The sequence below is a fragment of the Ciconia boyciana genome, chromosome 5 (genome assembly GCF_034638445.1).
Source record: "Ciconia boyciana chromosome 5, ASM3463844v1, whole genome shotgun sequence".
NCBI classification, from domain to species: Eukaryota; Metazoa; Chordata; class Aves; order Ciconiiformes; family Ciconiidae; genus Ciconia; species Ciconia boyciana.
In genome coordinates, this window is record NC_132938.1 from 5,223,230 (window position 1) to 5,244,876 (window position 21,647).

The following is a 21,647-nucleotide window of genomic DNA, read 5'->3' on the forward strand; positions in this document are numbered from 1 at the left end:
CACAAGTGTAAATAACAGCTCTACAAAACTTACATGGAGAGATATCAATCAGTTTTCCTCTGCATCATCTTACCCACTCTCCAAATTCTGATTAGTAAACATCCATAAAATTAGTCATGTTTGCTAGAGGAGTCTATGAATTGCCTTAGTGGAAGTTAACAGTGGTTCATGGAAAGCAACATTGCCTCTGATGAATTAGACAAAGGTAAACAACTTGATAATATGGTATGTGGGATGCTACCTCTGGAAAGAAAAAAATTTTTTCTATCTATCTATCTATCTATCTATCTATCTATCTATCTGCCTTTTTACTGCTATCTGTTGGCGATCATTTTATATTCCCAAAATTGATATTTAGAGATAATCCTTTTAGTATTTAATCAAAATAAATTTGTTTGATTGTCCACACTAAAAACCTCCCAGTCATCACTTGGCATTTCATATGCAAATCTGCAATAACAGCATAGTGTAAATATAGGGTCTACAGTAGCAAGGGAGTTAAAAAGTATGGCACAGAAAAAAAACTGTCAAGTGTTTTTTTATCAGAAACCTCCTTACTGCGGAAGAACTAAAACCACATCTATTATTGTTACTATTTCCAGCTCAAGGCACAAAGGCTAGGTGACAGTTTACAAGATGAGTCTCTTGCAATTATCCTGCATCTTGTTTTCTTGTTCTAATCCACTTTCACAATTTCAACAATTTGATCAAGTGTTATTCCCCATCTAGCATTCCTCTCATTGCCAATGTGCCATTAGACTCTGTAGAAAGACCTAATTGAGTCCCCAGTTTATAATTAATGGAGCTTTAATTATTAATTGATATATTATTGATAAAATCATTATGAGCGGTCATGGCCTTTGTACCGTTAATAGGGAGGGAATCCTATGGTACAGTTTTACACATCTTTATCTGGGAGACCTTTTTCTTTTCTAATATGTATCGGATTAGTTAAGGGATACTCTTAATAAATTAGTATTATTGCAACTGCATGATAACACTACTATAAAAAAAATTTATCTGTGTACCCATCAGTGCAAGGGTACGCAGGTAACAAATAAAAGAACTTCTTATATCCTCATAATGCTGACATCAAATTCATTTGGCACTTTTTGTGTGGATAGATGTTATCTTGCTTTACACAAAAAAATGTTTTATAAAATCTATCACTTTTCACAGATCTTTGACGATTTCATTGTGCATGGAAATCTACTTCTGCATGAGAGTAATTCTATTAAATAAAGCCTGATTTTCAGAACAGCAGAACATGGACAACTCCTGCTGGAAATCAGCTGAAGCTACTGATTGCCATCACCTCCACAAATCACTGAGTCCTTGTTTGCTTGTTTATAAGTTCATGTTCTGCAGAAGTGTTTTCACCTCAGAGGGAGCTCTGAAGAGCTGAGCCCTGCAGTGGAATCACTGGGTATAGCTTTGTTCTCTATTATAGAAAGGCCACTCTAGATGATCTAATGATCTTCTTTGGTCTTTGTCACTGTGGTTCTGCAACAGCCTTTAACAGTATGTAGCTATGTGACAACATTTTATATGTCAGGCAGTCAAGAATACCAAGAATCCATGAAAATTGAGGGGTATAGTTGCATCTGACCAGATATGACAGCTGAGAAAGCAGTGCACCAGAGTAGTTACAGAAAGTGCGCACAGACTTGTTAATTTGGTGCAAAATATATCATACAAAGTGAAACTAGGAATTTTCAGGTAAGGAATCAGCTGGTAACAGCTCTGGTTACCGGTTGCTTTGCCTATGTATTTCTAAATAGTGTGTTCTAAATCCGTATTGCTAGACAGCTCAAGATGCATATATATTTTCCTGTGCAGTAATTATGACAGGGAAAAAAACAACAGGCCAATACATTGGCTGCTGATGACGGTGATGTTCAGATGACAGACAGGTTTGGATATGACATATCAACTGAAAACAAGAAGGTGAAAACATTAAAGAATGTTTAAAGAAAACTTTAAAGAAAAGAAAGAAAACTTTATTGTTGTTCCAAAAAACTAAATCTGTTTCCAAGGAATGTTGGTAATAGCCCAGTTCTGAAATCTTCAAGGGAAAAAGTAATTTCAATCATCAAAAAAGAATAGAAGTGATACAGAAGGTCAAGAACATGAAACTAAAAATGAAGTAACTGTCAAATTCAGAATTTAGCTTTAATGCTACACAAAGCAGCTAAAGAAAAAAAACTTTCTTTTTGAAGATGTAGTCAATTCCTTTGCCAGGGAGTTAATAAGAAATAAACAAATTATTCCAATACTGAAATGGGTTCAGTGAATTGCTAACATGTGCATTTTATGGCTAAGATACTAGTTTATTTTTGAAGTTGGTATAAAAATTTCATATTATGCCAAAGTTTTGCACCATTCTGGTCTCTGAAAAAATGAAAATTCTAGGCTCTTTTTGCAGCTGATGTAGCTTTTGTTTCAACGATTTTGTTGGCCTTTCCTTTCCAGTACCTGAAAATTATTTTCAGTGTCAGAGGAGACCAAGCATCACGTGTGGGCAGCAGGTATATCCTGACTCTGGTCAGAGGAGTAATGGGAAACCTCCATGCTGCTGAGATGCTGGCTAAAAATTTTCATTTAGTAGCCATTGCTTCCAGTGGTCAAACATGTCAGCTGCATGTGGTGGGAGATAAAGGAAATTACTCACTCCAGAATTATGGAAAGGAAGAATTTCCTGACTATAAATACTGACAGCTAAACTCATTCTATTCCAGACTTTTTCCTTAGTGTTCTTTGCTAATAATCCTTCCTTAAATCTCTCTCTCTTGTGTTCAAGAGCCAAAATAAGACTGACTTTTTGCAGCAGCTCATCTCCGATAGTGCACAGGAGCCATAGAAATGCATTTAAATTCAAACTTGGCATTGTGTTTGAGAGACAGAATATTAATAGGATATCCAGGCTAAAGGGAATGCAAATAACCATTCCCATCGAGTATTATCTTATTATAGTCACATTTAATATTTCCACAGAGCCAAAGCCAAACTCATGAGAGCAGGGGTAGGAGAAGGGAAGGTAACGTAGGGGGAGCTGACAATCAGCCAGGTACCATGCTAAACTGGCTGGAGAAGCTGGGGAACAGATAAAGGCACATTTTCTTGAGGCAGCTATGTGTGCACACTCCTTACATTTTAGAAAGCTGACTTTCACCTCCATAATAAACTTCCATCTTAAGAGAGTAATTCTATCCCTGAAGACAAAATCCCTTCACTCATACTTATGTAGCATAATTACACTGAGCTATATCATGGACTAGATAATTGTTGAGTTTACCGAGAACATCTGCTAAACATGCTGAGAAATAGCCACAAACAATGAATGAGTTATCATATAGTCTTTGCAAGAAGTGGGCATACTCTCTGAATGAAATCTATAGACATCTCCCGTAAGTAGTACATAATGTTTTAATCTGCTTACATATGTTACATCTCTATTAGGGACAAGAACTTGATTGGATATACATCATTTAGCTGGAGGCAATAAGGAGTCTTTCACAAGAAGCAAATATTAGTTCTTCTGCCAGTCTTATTCTGTGGGTCTTTAGCACTGGAACTGCACTCTTGTATTAATTTAGGAGATAACTGAAAGTGCATTTAATAAGATTCATTACCCTTAAGCAGTACATTAGTTGTTCTCACTAATAAATAATCTAAAAAGAAAAAAGAACTCAAAGAATTTATCCAGTTTTATATCCAACCTCTTTCCTTAAATGAAATTTTTATTAGTGTAATTGAAGATAGCAGAAAGTACATGATACAAGACAGCTCTAAATATACAAATTTGGACATTTTATAAGCTTGGTTTGACTTTAAAATGCCCACTTGAACATTGCAAGTGCAAATTGCTGCTCTTATAACTTAAAATCTGAGTCACACTGATGGAGCTGAGTAGCTCTGCAGCGCAGGCTGAATGCGTTTGAGCTTTCAGGAGCAGTAATTATGGCTGGAGTCATGATATTGCTTCTTCCTCACCCTTTTGGAGAGTAGGAGTGAAAGATGTCTGTACTGTATCAGGTGCTATTTTCATACCTATTATGTTAGGTACAAAATAATCTCAGCATCTGATGATGAGACATTCTCTGGCTTCCAAAAACATCAAAAGCATCCATCTATGGCAAATCTAAAAGAGGCAACAAATCTCTGTAGCATATGCCACTAAGACTTTCTTTTTTGTAAAACTTTAATTTTCTCTTGGAAAAAAAAAAAAAAGCTGTCCTCTTCCACCAGATAACCCTTGGATCCTCTCCTCACCAGAAAGATAATCATCCTCAATTTCATTGTTTTGTATACAGGATTCAAATTATCCCCCAATTGTTTTACTTCTTTCCAAGTCAAAGTTCTTCCTCCATCACTTCTATGTTAATCTCCCCTCTTAGTTATTTCTTCATAGCCTTTTGTTTTCTAATTAGTTTCTTCTTTATACAATATAGCAACATCAATCTCTTTTTTCCCTTTTCAGGATTTTATGTCCCTCAGCAATCTGTCCCCTGAGGGCTGTTCAGCAGGAATCATAAGCTCAGCATAAGGTCAGTTTTCATGCAAGAGGCACAAAAACTTTCACCCTGTGTGATTCACCCAGCAATCTAAATACCGAATCAATATTCTGCATGGACTAGCACATGAGAGACCTTTTTGACAAATCACTGCAGAAGCTGCAAAGGTGACAGCAAAGCATAACAAAGTAAATAAGTAGGGGAAAAAAAAAAAGAATAATTAAAAGATATTTGCCAGAAAGATGAAAATGTCCTATGGCTCCGTTTGTTCTTAAGAATTATGTGTAGTGGAGACTTGTACTCACGTGTCCCATCTAATCCACACATGCCTTCAACATAAAATACTAATTTTATATGAAGGTGTTTGGTTTTTTTCTTCAAAATTAATTTTAAATTATTTCCTAAAAAAGTGGAACAAATTCACTGGAAAGGAAAGAGGTTATTCCTTTCACTTCTGTCAGTGAACGCACTTGAAAGAGGGAAGGATTCAAATGACCTCCAATGGGAGGACTCAAACCTAGAACACCTCTAGTTTTGGTGTGTGTCTTCCTGAGAGAAAGGGATTCGTATCTGATGCTGTTCCTTCCTTCTGTAGTTGTCTTTTTGAAGAGTGACCCACATATGCACAGCTTCCATAGGAGATGTCTAAAGCCTTTACTTGCAGTAAGTTTAAGCTGTGGTGCCTAGATACATTTCACTGGAAGATAAACACAAAAATACTCTCCCACCATAGATTAGAACCATAAATTGGGACTATTAGTATTATACTGCTTTAGACGGTATGATGAGGATAACTGCATTAAAAACCATTATGTGCTCCAATGTTACAACAGCAGAGGCCTAATAAGTTCTAAAGAAAATAAAGGTCCAAAGCTGTGGATCCTGCCAGGAGAACCCAAGTTTATGAGGATAAGGTTTAACTGCACTTTGAAAATGCAAGAACTGTGTCATAAACTGCCTCTTATAGACATAGAAAATGCATATGTATTTATAAAAGGAATTGTGAGTCCCCAAAAGTTTATCCATTACAGTGTCCCCATTTATATCTGCCAACCACTAGAGGTGGCAGCCTGTATTTAACAGGCAGGCATGTTTCATGTGTGATAACATGTGCAGCTGTTGATGTCTTATTGTTGGCACTGGTTTCTGATACAGACACCTGAGGTGAAAAATGAGATGCAGTTTCAAAGACATGAATAAATTCGGATTGTGAATTATTCCATTTAGTTGCACAGAAGAAATAGCCATATGAGGAGGATTTTGTTGAAACTCCCTCTCACTGGCTTTGCTGCAACAAAATAAATATATTTATATATTTTTTGAGATTGGAACAATTTCTGCAATTGTTCCATTGCTCTACTTTTAATTAAACAATACTCCAATTAAATTTCGATTGGATTGCTTCAGGTAAAATAAAAAAATGTTGAGCTCCAAAATGTAATTAATTTAAGTGAGAATTTTTTATTTTTTCCCAGAGTTACAGGACATTGTTCAGAGGAATTATTCATCTAGTCTTCTGGTTATAAATCTTTTAAACTAACAAGGTCAAGAAAAAAACAAAAATCCTTCCCCTTCCATATTAGGAAAATAACTCACACTCATTCCTCCCTAACACCACCTATGAGACACTGAAAGTTGAAAGCATAAAGAACGTATTTATGCAAATAGCAAAACACAGAAACTAAATTATAGCAAAATAGAGGAGCTTTAGGAAGCTAGAGACTTTTTTCTTCAGCAGTTCTGGCATTTGCAGTTTTGAATAGTAGCTCTCCACTTTCACTTAGTCTACCATTACTTCAGAGAGAAAAACTGCAAGACTTGATACTGTGAGTACCCTGAATTGATACCATCAGGAATATAATGCATTCAGACCAGGAGGGTGGTCAGCTTGTTGAAAATTGGGGGGCAGTAGCACTTTAGCCCCTGGCTTTATAAAGGGAGACAGAAATAGCAAAAGTGTTCATTAGGTGTAAAAAATCAAGCTAAGCAAAGAGTAACCCTCAGCTGAGTGCTTTGAAATACATAAAAGCAGAAGATTATGAAAAGTAAATATGATACAGTGACTATGCACAAAGCAAGTATTTGACCAAAGGACATGTGAGGCACCAATTTGTGTCTAGGTGATCTCTGGTGCACCGAGGGACAGCCATGCCACCCAAGCTCAGCTTTTCTCTCAAATGCATCAGCTGTACTCCGTGTCAGAGTATGAGCCACTCACCTCTGTCCTGTGCCATGTTAGCCCAATTTACCCTTCTTTATGGGCTCGAGTACCAGTCTCAGCTAGATTTTGTGTATTTGAGGTAGGGAGCTACAATGAGCTCAGTGGAGGATAAAGATGGCTCTACACTCAGCTAAAATATGCAGTTGCCCAAGAACTGCGGGTTTGTAGGGTATGTCTGTACAGTGAAGAGCAGGAGCCAAGGTCCATTCTTTGGCCTTGAGGGAAAGTAACACTGGATGGATGGATGGATGTAGCTAAATTTTCTTCTTCTTAAATATGGTAGCGTCACGCATAATAGCTGCTAGGGCCAGGCTATTACACAAGCCATGAGAGGGCACTTGCTAGCAAAATGCTAGTTGGCAAATGTCAAAATTGTCATGGAGCATGACAACTAAATATGCTTCACACCAGTGCCCCAAAACACAGCAAAAATGATCTTCCCCACTGCCAAACATAGCTGGGTCTTGTTTCAGGACTGGGACTTGCAGGTGCTAGTGGAATGCAAGCAAAAAATAAGGAGATATGTAACTTTTTAACAATCAAGCAAATGGTTTAGCAAATCAATCTCTCTCAGTGTCAAACATTTATAATAGAACTTCTCTGGAAGAAATCTCTAGCCTCTTCTTGCTCCCAAAGAGACAAAATCAACAGTTACAAAATTTACAAAGGAAATATACTTCAATTCCCTGGAGCAGTGCAAAGTTATGCCTACACACTCTAAAAGCTAAGGGAAATGATATAAAATAAAATTTCTTACATAAAAAAGAATAGAAATGAGTATATTCAGAGAGCAGGTATATTTTGTATCAGTTTTTGTGAGGAAATTCCCAAGAAGCAGAACAGTGATATTAATAAACCAGTGCAGAACCAAACATTTGAATACATAAGAATGAGTCTGACTATGATACTTAAACAAAATATAGAGACAAAGATGAAACACTATATTTAAATCACAAAAATCTTACTGTATGACTATGCAGGGAAGATTTTATATCATCCACAGCTTCAGAACTGGTTTTTTTCATGCATAAAATTTTGAATGCAATGTATCTCTAATTTCCATGATTGACATTTTGTATGCTGTTTTAAATTCAAATGCATACTGTTCTATTTACTTCAGAAGATGACAGGGTTTTTTAACAGTTATTTTATATCTCATCATTAAAAGAAAAAGCCCAAGCAATTTCATTTATAAAGGAATTAATGGGTGGTACAACTCACTGATATTAACTGACGCACCCATGAAGTAAATTGAGAAATTTTTTTTCTACCATGTTAAAATGTGTCCTGTCTCTTTAAATCAAGAGTTTGAAACATTTTCAGATCACTCAAAGCTGTCTCCGCTGATATATCTTCTCATCCAGTCCATAGAATTAAATCTGTATTGAATTCTGAACTTGGATTAGGTTGGATCAGTTCTCCTGATGATTTGACGTTCAGCTCCTTGAGACTGGGAGAGGGACTGGGAGGAGGACATCCCTCTTTGCTTTTAACTCATGTCTCCATTATAAGTTACCTATTTTCTCTTTACTGCAGTAGAAATATGAATGTAGCACTTCATTCCTTTGAAGAAATATCTTTGCAGTCATCACAAGTAGGAGCTCTGACAAAGAACACCAGAAGATTTTTAAGGCAAAAAAAAGATAATTTTGTTCTAGGAGTGGTTTTCCCTTTTTTGTACACTGGATCATTATGGTTGTCAAGTTTGAATCTTAGGATTTTGCTCTAGCAGTTACTTCTGGTTGGGCTTCTGAGGTTTAATATTAATGAGCGCTGCAGGTAGAGTCATTCTTAATATGCTTCCCATCAACAGCTCTACTGGAGAGAATCCAGACGCAAGTGATCAATACGTCATAATTGTTGTACACATATATCTTGTGATTTTTACCTTTTTTTTTTGGAGTTTGTGCCACTCTACCTCCTCTTTGCTGAGGAGATAGCACAACTTCTGATATGACTGTTAAGAAACAAATCAACATTTTCAGCAAATAAAAGACATGCATCAGAGGTGTTAATATAAGGCCCACAGCCTTCCATGAAGAGCTTAGGAATTTCACATCTTGCAAGTACTACCTTTAGTTTTTGGATGACATGTGCAGCTGACATCCATGAAAGTACAGCCAGGTCAGTATACATGGAGAAGTAATCAGCTACAATAACGTATGTGTGTCCTCTCCAAAAAAAAAAAAAAAAAAGCTGTTCCTGTCTGCTGCCAAGGTCTGTCAGATAGCTTTGTAGAGATTAATGATATTAGCAACTGCTTCCTGGGCAGCTGGGGGGGGGGGGGAGGGTTGTTTGGATATTCTTGTTTGTTTGCTTATTTTCCCTCCCATGCTATATTCTTCACAGCTGTTACTTAGGTTTGAATTGTCCTAGTCAAACCCTACAAACTGCTGTACTCATGCTATGCCCTTGTTTGTACTCTTGCCTCTCTTCAGGATTTTGGAGAGCAGCTATTCTGAAGTCTCAGAGAATTAAAAATACTTTCATTCCATAATCCCAATGTCAGATATCTGAAAGTCAGCTTGTGTTTACTACTGTGGCAATTGGTCTGTTGGAATTTCTCCCCTTGACTCTTTCCTCTTTGGCAGCAATTAATAAATTTGATTTATAGTAAATAAATAATGAATTAAAAAATTAGTAAATGTTATTTCTATTGATTGTCAGAGTATCATTATTGTCAGGTCAATATTAACATATATCTACTTGGGCATCTTCCTCTAAAGTCTGTTCTTATTACGTGAGTTTCTGCGTAACAAAGATTTTCCATAAGAATATTTGCTGCTATCAAAGATTAAAAGAAAGCACAATTTCCAATCAGAGTCTTTGAATCTAAAAGGAAAGGTCATTTGTTGAATATGAATCCAATAATGGCAGAGATGTTACAACCTGTTTTGGTGTTATCAAACTAGCCAAGTATGTAAAGACCAGGCCTTTTGCAAGTCCCCATGGCTTTCTGAGCAGCCTATACATTGGAACATACAATTTTTTAATTTCTCTGTAACTTTTGGATATGAATACAACAGGATGTGGGGTTTTTTGTCTTCAGACAGGTTTTCTTTGATGGGGAGATATATATATATACACACCAAACAACTATGCATCCCTTGTCTTTACCTCTGGATGACAGGCACAATACAGAATATTGTGCCAAAGAGGTAGATGTATCAATACTTGTTTAATTATGTTAAATGGCTTTGTTACTTGCTTTCCAATATGTGGTCTTTCTGACCATTGCAGCATTCACAAATTTGGCACGCTTTTTCTGGAACTGCAGAAACATGATGGTTCACCAGAACTTCCTATTTCTTAATACTAACCAGCACACATTTTATCTGCTCCTTTTCACAGGTAGTAGCCTCATTCAGAGCAAGGCCAGCTTGGTGAAAGTATCTCAAAATTCATCATGCTCAGTTTTATTTCTGTCATAAACCAACACATCTTCTGCATCGTAAAGGATGCCAAGCAACCCTGGCACCATCTGAGATTTCTTTTTCAGAAATTTTCTGTTGCTAGAGTGATGCTGACTGGGAGCCAGCCGACACAGTACCTTCCAAATATAATGATGAATACAGTTAATGCTTAGATTCTTTCATGAAAAAGCCACGGAGAAGAAAGGCCAAGAGGGCTTTCAAAGTATATAACTTTGAGAATATTTGGCTTATGGTAAACAAGCTAATGTAAGAAGCTTGGGTTTTTTCTCCACATATGTATGCTAATTTTCTGCTGAGCTTTGAGACTTTCATTGCATATGAGTCCTTAAGTACTTTTATCTGTCAAATACCTCTCATATCTTCCATTCTCTTTTACTCTTTTCTTACCTTCTTAAGCAAGAAAATACAGAGCTCAGAGACTGTTGTTAGAATTGCTGATGTCACATGTTCGATTTTATATTCTTGGCAACTCTTCTATTCCCATGAAGACATGTAGCCACATATCTTCAATAATTTGTCTTTTTGCTACTGATGCATCCTTGACCTTTTTTGCTGGCCACCTAGTGGGAAAGCATCAGTCTTTGATTATGTTTTTCCAAGAACTGTATTTTTCTCCAGTTCATCTGGATACTGACCACAAACATCCTATGTTGCATCCCATGCAACTACTCCTGTATATATTTTCATTTACCTTTACAAATATCCATTATTAGATTGACCATAAATTATTATTGAAATTATAATGACCATTTTTGGTTAAGAATTTCAGCATTCTGTTCATGCTGGTTTTTTTTCTATTATAACAGAAACAAGGATTCACTGCTACCTAAAGCTAAAATTCCTCGGATCATTTTTATTATTCTGGGAAATAAGCATGTTGCTGTAAAATGCTCCGCCTTCTGGTGTGAACTATATGCTCTTTCTTCTGCTAAACACAGTTGTCAGCTGTCGTTTCTGCTTTACTATATTTCCACAGATTTTCAATCTCCCTGCCCTACTGAAATTTTTTGGTCTTTCAATTCTTAGTGTAGTAAATTCAATAGAACTCTTCCCTTATTTGTGTCTTCATTCTTTATTCAATCAATATTGTCTGAGATTATCTCCCTTTCTGCTACTAAACAAAAGGAGTATATCGCTACTTTTTCATTTTTCTGTGGTGGAACATCTACCAGAGTGAGATCTAGATGTAACTGAAATTGTGCTAATAGATCAGTGTCTCTGATACCATGTGGCAGGCACACCCGCCCTGATAAAAGACTGGGGCCATTAGGACTGCAACATCTTTACTTTTCACGCCCTTACTTTTGTGCCTTTATGGGGATGCGTGCTGACCGGCACGTATACGCCTTGGGCGAGGAGCAGAAGTTGAGGCCCTCAGCCAGTCAGAACTGACCACAGATCAGATTCAACCAGGGTATAAATGGAGCCCCGCCGGGGGGGCAAATTGGATCGGTCGTCCTTGGAGCAGCAGGTATCTGCAGCTGGGGACTCTCCCCTTGGGGTGGGACGCCGCCCAAGGAAACTCCCCGAGGTTGAGAGCACTCATAGCACATTTTGAATCCTCATTTCTAAAGCCAGCTGTGCAGTATTAATTCCTTGTACATCATCCTGAACCTGTGGTTTACTGATGTTGCCAGAGTGTTCAACGATTTTGATAAGCCTCATTTCTAGTTGGTTTTCTGTTAAACAATTTTGGTTTAAATAAAGTTTATTTTGAGTTTATCACTTGCCTAATTGGGCTTTGTGTGCCTCCATGACATTAAATTGGCGTAGTCGGCAGGATGATATCAACAGAGGAATTATTACAGAGGCACGGATGTAGCCCTTCTCCCCTGGGTATAAACTGGGCGAAGGAGAAGTGGTTTGACCCAGCAGTGGTCGCAGAGAGAATAGAACAATGCTGCAGAAATAATCAAGATGGTAAAGGTAAAGAGACTATGTGTGCTATCCTAGGCGCCTGTTTAATTCAAGATCAAGATCATCACAATGAGCGTGAAAGGCGAGCCAAAGACAATTTGAAGAAACAGGTAGAAATTAACTGTTTAAAAGGAGAACTGAAAAGAGAATGAGAGTGTATGCATTTCTTAGCATAAAAAATGGGGATCATGCTAGCACAAGTGAAAAAGCTCCCCAGTGTTGTCCAAAGTTGAAAACTAATTGCGGGCGTGGATCCTGAGGATTGGCATGGGGACATTTGGGGAGACCCTGATGAAAATAGTTCTGAGGATATGGAGGAATTGGAGGAAAAGGAAGTGCAACCTCTTATTAAAACAGAAAGGTCCACATGTCCACGAGGTGGGAACCCTTGGTCCATACCACCCCCTGGATGGGACCCAAGCTCAGTGAATTACAAGCTAGGTTTTCGCTCTGACTGGGAGAAATGGAAACTGAGTATTTGTGGTATGTCTCTTTAACGGGGGGCGGGGATCGGATACTGTTGAGTGACAATAAAGCTAGGGGACTGGGGGGCCTTGGAGTGTTTCAGTGTGACTGGCCAGCAAGCAACCAGTCGATAATGTCCCAAGTGGCTTACTGGGCTGGAGGTGTTCATCCCAAAGAAAGAGGAGAGCCTGTTGCTATCAAGGCAAAGGGATTTTCAGAACTAGCAGGGGTACAAAAGGCTGCTTGTATTCAGGCCATATATGAAAGAGGGCAGCGCAGGGTACCGATGGCTGCACCGGTGGACCCCAGCCACCTTAGACCCCTCATTAGAGGGCTACCGGATGCTTTAAAAATACATGTTCAGTCTCTCCGAGAAAGGATTCAGAGGGCCATAGAACACAATCAGCAAAACCTTCAGAATCTGCCTGCACACATGCTGACTTGGGCGGAGACGTTACACAGTATAGTTACTCCTGGCTGTGAGACAGGATGGACTGATGTGGGTGGTGGTGCTGAAGGGAAGAGGAGGGTCCGACAAGCCAGCCGAAACCCCCACCCTGGACAGCCTCCCCACAGGGAGCCTGCACCTTCCTGGGACAGACCGGATTGAGCCCATAATCCAGGACAGAACAACCTTTGGCGAAAGGCACTAGCACTGGAAGAACTCTGAGCAATGTTGCACGGGAAATCCACCAATCATATCTGGAAGCTGGTGGAATTATTAGAAGGGAAAACCAGGGGCCAGGGAGACACATGGGTAACTGCTCCTCCACATGATAGCACAATTAATCCCTTTGCAGCCCTGCAAGAGGAACTGGAAGGGTTAAAAAACTAGAAGTCATGGTTTGGGGTTTGGGCTGTCCACTCCACAGGTTCCCTGACAAGGAACCTTATATACATATCCCCGTGGGTCCGAAGTGAATAAGTTTAGAGTTCTTAATTGATATGGGGACCCAAATTAGTGTTCTAAATAAGCAGCAAGCCAATGAATTAGGAATTAAACCATCGAGAAAGACTATAAACACAATATGGGTGACAGGTGCAGCGGAAAAACGTCCCATAGCTTGAACTCAGCTTTGGCTACCTGGAGAAAAGGGGATGATGGCCGTGGAGGTGGCTCTAAGCCCTCATAAGGGAAATATATTGGGATTTGATGTCTTAGCAGGCAAGTGGTGGTATTTACCTAATGGCAGGGCGTGGAGAACAGAGGACTGGCAATGTCTTCTGGCAATAGGGAGATCCCAACTTTTGAAGTTTGGATGGGTAAAGGTCCACATGTGTGATGGAACCCCTGCTGCAAAATGGAACCAAGAAGTAAACCACCTAGCTCAGATCAGGGCGATCACTAATGAAAAGGAGGATTGGGATCGACTAGCTGAATGGCTGCACATTAAGTGAGGCTACTCAGGGAAAGCAGATCTCTATTATGAATGCCGATCTAGAGGTTGGCCAGTGTCTATGAACACCTGTGAGGCAATCCTCACCTCTTGCCCAAAATGCCGAATAAGGCTCAAGGCTGATCACTGGAATCAGGCTCCAGCCCAGCATATTAGACAAGGCAAGGCTCTTTGGAGCACCTGGCAGATTGACTATGTCGGGCCCTTGAGGCCATCCCGTGGGAAGAGATATATTTTAGCAGGAGTAGAGGTGGTATCGGGACTATTGTTGGCTACAGCTGTTAGCACTGCCACCAGAGATCAGACAGTCCAGACATTGAGAGAGCGGTTTAGTATTTTACTCACTCCTGAGTGCATTCAAAGTGACAATGAATCTCATTTTACAGCCACTGGTGCAAGACTGGGCTCAAGGGGAAAGCATCAAATGGGTGATCCATACACTGTATTATCCCCAGGCTAACGGTATAGTTGAATGAACCAATGGTTTGATTAAAAGACATGCTGATGTCTCATGCCACAGCTGGGACACACGATTACCGCAGGCAGTCTTTATTATTAACAAGCACTGGGGAAATTATGGAAACCTCAAAATTCAAGCATTTTGTCCTATGGGACCATTAACAGCCAACAACCCTATACCAGATGATAAAGGGACCAGTTCCCACTACGGACGTATGCAGGCCAACCTGTAATGGTGAAGCTACCCTCTACTGGCATTGTACCCATGACCCTGGCAAAACCCAGAGGCTTATATGCCTGGGAAGCTCTGGATGGGAGCGGATAAACCCACCGTATTAGTGCTTGGTGGATAATCCCTGACTTCTAACCCTGCAGCCCAGTTTCAAGGCCAAGGCCCAGCTCTGTGTTTTCTTACAGGACAATGGAAAAGTAGACTGCCTCACTGCTCATACTGGCAATGGTAACAGTGACCAATGGAACCAACCAGGACCTGGATGATGTGGTAGCAGAAATGATAGTGGGATTTGCCCGAATGATGAACTTAACCTCGGTAACCATTTGCCTACCCACACCCAAGTCGGCAGAATACCCTTTACCAATCTTTGTGCAGGATATTAACATATTGCTAGCCCTCAAGCTCACATGGGAGCAATATAATAATTATAGGTGGAGATTTAGGGAGATTGAGGGAAAAGATTATACTTGCATTGTCTACAGTTGGTCACCGGGCACAGTAAATGCTAGTTCAGTATGGGATGCCAGATGTGATTATATTCTTCAACCTACCCATGAGGCCACAGGGTGGAGCTGGAATGGCACTACACCATGCCCTGAAATTCCATGGGGAGCTACTGAATATAGTGCTTGCTGGGGCACTGATGATCATTCCCTACAATATACAAAGCCATTAAATGCCTCATGGTACATCAAATACCCTGAAAAGGATAATGAATGTCCCAGCATGTGTAATCGAAATTCATGGGATTGCCCCCTCAACTGCATGTGGGCTAGATACACGCATGCGCCCAGATGGTACGGGGAAAAGGATAAGGTATTCCCAGTAGGGAAATCTCTACTCTGGAACTGTCAGGCAGAGATCAGGTGTAAAGGCATAGATGAAACGCCACTGTTACGGCTACATCCTCCTGCTCAGGAAGCTTTAATACAAGGCTGCCTATGTAGCAATACCAGTTACGTATGGCCCGCTGCCCTAGATTGTAGCAAGAAAGATTACTGTCATGCCCTTACTACCGTGCCAGGTTCATGCCAAACATCCTTGTCTCTGCACCTCCTAACTTAGTCTGGGCATGTTCTGACAGCTGCCTATATTCCCGATTATACCCAGCAATCCCAGGACTAGCCTGCATGTTAGCCATGCTCTCTCTCTGTCCCATTTGTTGGGAGGGATCCATGCCCCTCAGCTGGTGGGATCACAGCCCAAGGGACTTGCAGGGGGAATGGTGAGGAGCCTCAGCACGAGTGAGATGGTGGCTGGAATCAATTTTCGGGATAGGAGTTGCTCCAGTACGGAACCGGCAGGCTATTCTGGAACTGGGCCTGCAGCTGTCAGCCATGGCCAACGCCACGTCTGATAGTTTAGGGCTATTAGATAATCAATGACAACATACCAGTAGAATGACTATTCAGAACTGAGCTGTATTAGATCTGATGCTGTTAAAGGAGAAAGGTGTATGTGGAGTCCTGAACCTATTGGCAGATGACTGCTTTATCCACATCCCAAACACACCAGTACCCCTTCAAGACCAGATCAACAAAATGAAAAAGTAGCAAAGGACTCAGAGGCAATTGTTGCTGCACTAGGGACTAATTGGTTGGGGAAAGTTTTTTATATGTTTGGGTTTTCTTTATCAGGATGACTAACCAGTCTTCTCCAATCTCTGATAATGGTTGTAGTTGTGATTGTTGTGATTTGTATTGTTATAAGTTGTGTTAAGCACACAATAACAAAATCTGTGTGAACCATGGAGTATACTCCCTCGAAATCTGTTCATGTAATTGATGTTCCTTTAGACCCTGTGCATGTAGTTGATGTTCCAGTACGATCTTAAGCAACTGAGAAGTGATGATTCACAGTGAGCATCAAACTCACCAAGACTGCACCCCCTTAAGACTGCGCCTTAACTTGGGAGGCGAGAGGTGACTGTACCACCACTCCAAGAAAACCAGTCGAATTGTGACTGTTGGTCACGGGGTGGATTGTGTGGCAGCTGCACCCGCTCTGATAAAAGACTGGGGCCATTAGGACCACTGCATCCTTACTTTTCACATGCTTGCCTTTACAGGGACAGGTGCTGACCAGCCCATACACACCTTGGGCGAGGAGGAGAAGTTGAGGCCCTCAGCCATCCGAACTGACCACAGATCAGATTCGACCAGGGTATAAATGGAGCCCTGCCGGAGGGCAAATTGGGTCGGTCCTCCTTAGAGCAGCAGGTATCTGCAGCTGGGGACTCTCCCCTTGGGTTGGGATGCTGCCCAAGGAAACTCCCCGAGGTTGAAAGCCCTCATCTTATAGGTGAGTGATTGCACACATTTTGAATCCTCATTTCTAAAGCTGGCTGTGCAGTATTAATTCCTTGTATATCATCCTGAACCTGTGGTTTACTGATGTTGTCAGAGTGTTGAACAATTTTGATAAGCCTCATTTCTAGTTGGTTTTCTGTTAAACAATTCTGGTTTAAATAAAGTTTATTTTGAGTTTATCACCTGCCTAGTTGGGCTTTGTGTGCCTCTGCAACACACCAGCAATTACCCTCCTTACTAGGTCTCCTTTTACCATTTCGTATTTGCAATGTTCAGTTAGACTGACCAGCGTAATAAAAGCTGCTTCTCCTTGGACCTGGTACCTCCTTTTACATTTCACCCTTTCATATATTTTATCATTTCTGCGTATGAAATGAGCATCAAAAGCTTCTCTTTGTTGCAATTTTTTTCTTTCTCTGTCAGGTTTAGAGCATATAGCTTATGACTGTAAGAACAATTCTGACAAACAGTAGAATCTGCTATTGTTGGGCTGTTCCCTCTTAAAGTAGAAACCTTCCTCTACCTTCTGTCTGGATCCAGCAAGGCTGGATGTCTGAAATACCAAATCAAATTGCTCCAAGAGCCATTTCCCATCTCTGTTCCATTACTGAAATGACCACTTTGTTAACATAATCTTCATGGAACTGTCCCCTCAATTTTTCCCTTGCTTTATATTCTCATGTTTCTGGTTGCTCTTGGAGTCTATTATTCATTTTGTTTCTCAGATGGTATAAGTCAAAAGACTCAGTCGTTGACTTGCCCTTCATGAGCTCCCTACCTATTATATCATCCCCATTTGATATATTCTAGCTCTTCAAAAACATATTTTCCTTCTTGTTTTTTTCCTCCAAAATTTCTTGTCCTCCTTAATTTTTTTCATAGTAGGAAAATATCACTAACTTTCCAAAAAAAATTATTTTGAGAGTGAAAGTCACCATTTATTTCCAGTACTATTCACACTACATATTCTTACAGGCATCAATAATTTCATTGACTGTAAAGATATTAGGCCATTAGGTAAAGCAAAGAACGCCCTGGAAACCTATAGAAGCACCTATCTCACTTCACTAACCACACAGGCAACCTGTGCCACTGGTTTCCTCCCTGTGTCCTCTACTAAGAAACTAATATTTAATCACATCCATATCTACCTTAGGTTCCTAAAGTAATTACCATGGATCAGCACTTCTGTTTGTTTGTTCATACATTTACTGTTTGCAAAGGATATAACTTCAGGAAGTATCTAATTGATTCCTTTACCTCTACTGGTGGGTTCACTCAGTGACAACTGAAGAGACTGGTTTCTCAACTTCAAGGAGAAACACAAATACTTTGGATGTTTTTGGCTGAAGAATACAAATGCTAAAAGCAAATATTAGGCCACAGTCTAACTAGAATCCTACTTTGATCTCTTAGTTCATTTTATATTTTGGATTATTTATATAATTAGTTAATTTTATATTTTAGATTATTTATATAATTATTTTTAGATAATTTTTTATTTTAAACTTAAAAAGCAAATAGTTCAGTCATATATCAAACAGGTATTATGAGTCTGTAGTAATGTTTAGTTTAACATAATCTAAAAAAAGTTTTCTTTTTTTCTCATATGCAAACATATATGTCTTTGCACTCTATCTGATATGTCAGTAAAAAGAAAGATTTGTCCAAGATATACTGCCTTTTGCTTGCAATGGTACTTTGTTCTATATTATATTTTATCAGTGTGAGGCTTCATGGCTTTTATTGCATGCTTGTAGATGCAAGAAAGTTTTTTGGCTTTTTTTTCCCTGTTAGTCAGTCTTTCCCCTTTCCTTTTCCATTTTCCTTTTCCTTTCCCTGTCCCTTTCCCTTTCCTGCTTTAGGCTGTGATTTTTCTAGTTCTTGATCCTGAGCACCTAAATTCTTAAGCATGCTGATGTGGAAATTCACCATTTTTTTCTGCAAAATACCTTTGAGTATTCTTGGCCCTTTGCACAACATGGCAATTTCTCAATTGGCAAATGCACCCCCAAAGGCCACCTGCATGGTGAATTGTTACTTTCCCTTTTGCTTTTTTTAATTCCTTCCCTCCCCCTGCCCCAATTTTCCATATAATAATTCTGTACATGTACAACTCAAACGCTTTGTATGCAGAACATAGTGTGTTGGGCTCAGAGTCATGTACTACACCAGAAATATTTGGATTGAATCCCCATTTTGCTGCCTGTAATTTAGGGGTTTGCTAACAGGATCTCATTTCAAGACTCTAATTAGAAATGGTCTGGAAAAATAAAGTACTCCAGGGCTAATCGTGAGATAGCTTGTTCTGCTGCTGATAATGCCGTAATTCACCTACTCCTTTGATGCTTGTAAAATGTTAACCTGTCGTGCTTGGTTTTTTTTATTATTATTTTTAATTTACTATAAAATTATATCTTCCTCAATATTTTATGCTTTGATTTATATTTTATGGAAGCAAATAATGCTTGTAAATAGAAATCTGCTTCCTGTAATGCTTTACCTGTCAGGGAAGTGTGATGCACATGCAGTAACAACCACAAAATGTTTCAGAGAAAAGAGGAGTAAAGTTTGTGAAGCCCAAATATATTTTTGGTAGCATCCATGACCTGATTCATCAGCTCTTTTGGCTCTTGGTGCTGACATCTCAGCCTGTGTAAAAGCAGCATAAAAACTCATCATCCCTTGTTAACAGAAAATCAGTGAAAAAAAGTATGTCCTTATTTTTTTCACCTTCCTCCAACCCTCATCTACGTGTCTAACACTGAAAAAAAGCAACTGGAAGTGTGTGCCTAAATATCTGTGTCTGAGTCCCAGACACCGTGGCAATGACTATGATATAAAACTGCACAGAATAGAATAGACAGGTCCAACCTAGAGTTCTCAAGCTCACTGATATATTTTTTTCCTGAAAGCAGTTTAGGTGATACGCAGCTCTGAGTAGATACCGCTATATACTGTGCTTTTACAGTGCATTATGCTACCAGCTCCTGATTCTCTTTGGAGCTTCAGGTTGTGACTGCAATAATTTTAATTGTGGGACAGTCAGTGTTGACTTTAGATAATTATGCCTTCCTTTGAGAAGCCATAAAAGAGGAAAAGTAATAATTTGTATTTTATCTCTTTAGTTTATGAAGTTCCAAGTGCAATAATTTAAAGGTTATGAACTGATACTTAGACATTTTCTCCGTCTATCTTTTTTGTCACCAACACATGGCTGAAAAGGAATTGTTTCCACAATTTTGTAATTACGAGGAAAAAGTTATTGTTTGAAATGCATTTTTTCATTTAAAAAAAAATCAAAATGAAATTTGAAATGAAATTTTTAAAGGAAATATTAAACATTGTTTAATACAACAATTTGGACATGCCATTTATAATTCATAATCTTCTAAATTATTGGAATTCAAAACCAAAGTCCAAACCAACATAAGACATTTCCAAAACTGATTCCGAATTCTCTGTAAAAAGTTCTTGTGTAAATACTTTTGTTCTCCTCATTGACTGTGATTAAAGGGTCTTTGAAACCAAAAGGAATCCTCACAAATCAGGACAAGGGATTATTTTTATAATCTCATTTACCCTGGAGATTGGATATAGCATAAACTAATGCAATGTTTGCCCCTCACACATCATCCCAGCAAACACTTACCACAGTTTCAAACCCTAAGCAACACGTGGTTTTGTCCTAAATCCCCTTTTAGTGGTGTCTCATAATTTGGATGAATTACTTCCATCCATCTGTATCTGAAATTAAAGGATCTCTCCTACAGTATTGTAGGAAATTATTTAAAACAAAAAAAGCATCCATTTGGGATAAAATGGCATCACACAATGGCAAGACTAAATATTCAATCCATTTACATATTCAGGATACTATAAATCAGGCTCTAGCTTTAACTGTATTGTTCTTTGATAAATAACATGCAAAGAGAAAGGAAAAGTTTATGCTTAAATGCAGTTGTATGGCTGCAGGAGTTGGCAAAACTGATGAGCTGAATCCTGCAAGTTACGTGAGGACACTGAATTTGCCACTGTAAGAGCTCAGCTAACTTTAGGAACAGAGCTGTTGCCATTAGCAACAGGCCAGTCATTTATAGAGGGAGTGATGTTTATCACTCAGTGTTGCTCTGAATTTTTAGTGCTTTGCTTAGAGTTTAAAAAAAAAAAAAAAAGAAAGGATGCTCCTGTGTTTATTATGTATTAGCTCAGGTCTTGTGCTGGTTGGGAACTAATTTACTGTCCAGTGCAAAGTGCAGTTTGCACAGAGCCATACACCTGTGTTTGCTATTGAATGTATTCACTTTGCTAGTGTTTTATTTCAGAGCTTGGGAGGGGGGAGTTTACTTTGGTTCTCCACTGCCTTGCACAGGCTTTTATACTCGTCTCCCCATAAAGTCTCAGAAAGCCATTTCTTAATCCCTCATATACAGATATGGAAAATTTTAAGTGAATAGTATTATAAATTTTTATCTGACTTATTTTGACAATACGTACTCTTCTTCCTGCTTCTTTTCATATTACTGCTTTTACTATGATGTTTGCTCTAGTTCCCTCAACAGAGCTCTCTTCTGTCAGTAGATTCTCTATTTCTTCTTTCTCCTGTTTTGAGTGTTTAAAGGATTTTGGCGATGCCCCCTCTTTTTCTTCCTTGACACTGACTTTCTGTATTTGCTAAAACAACTGAAATATTATC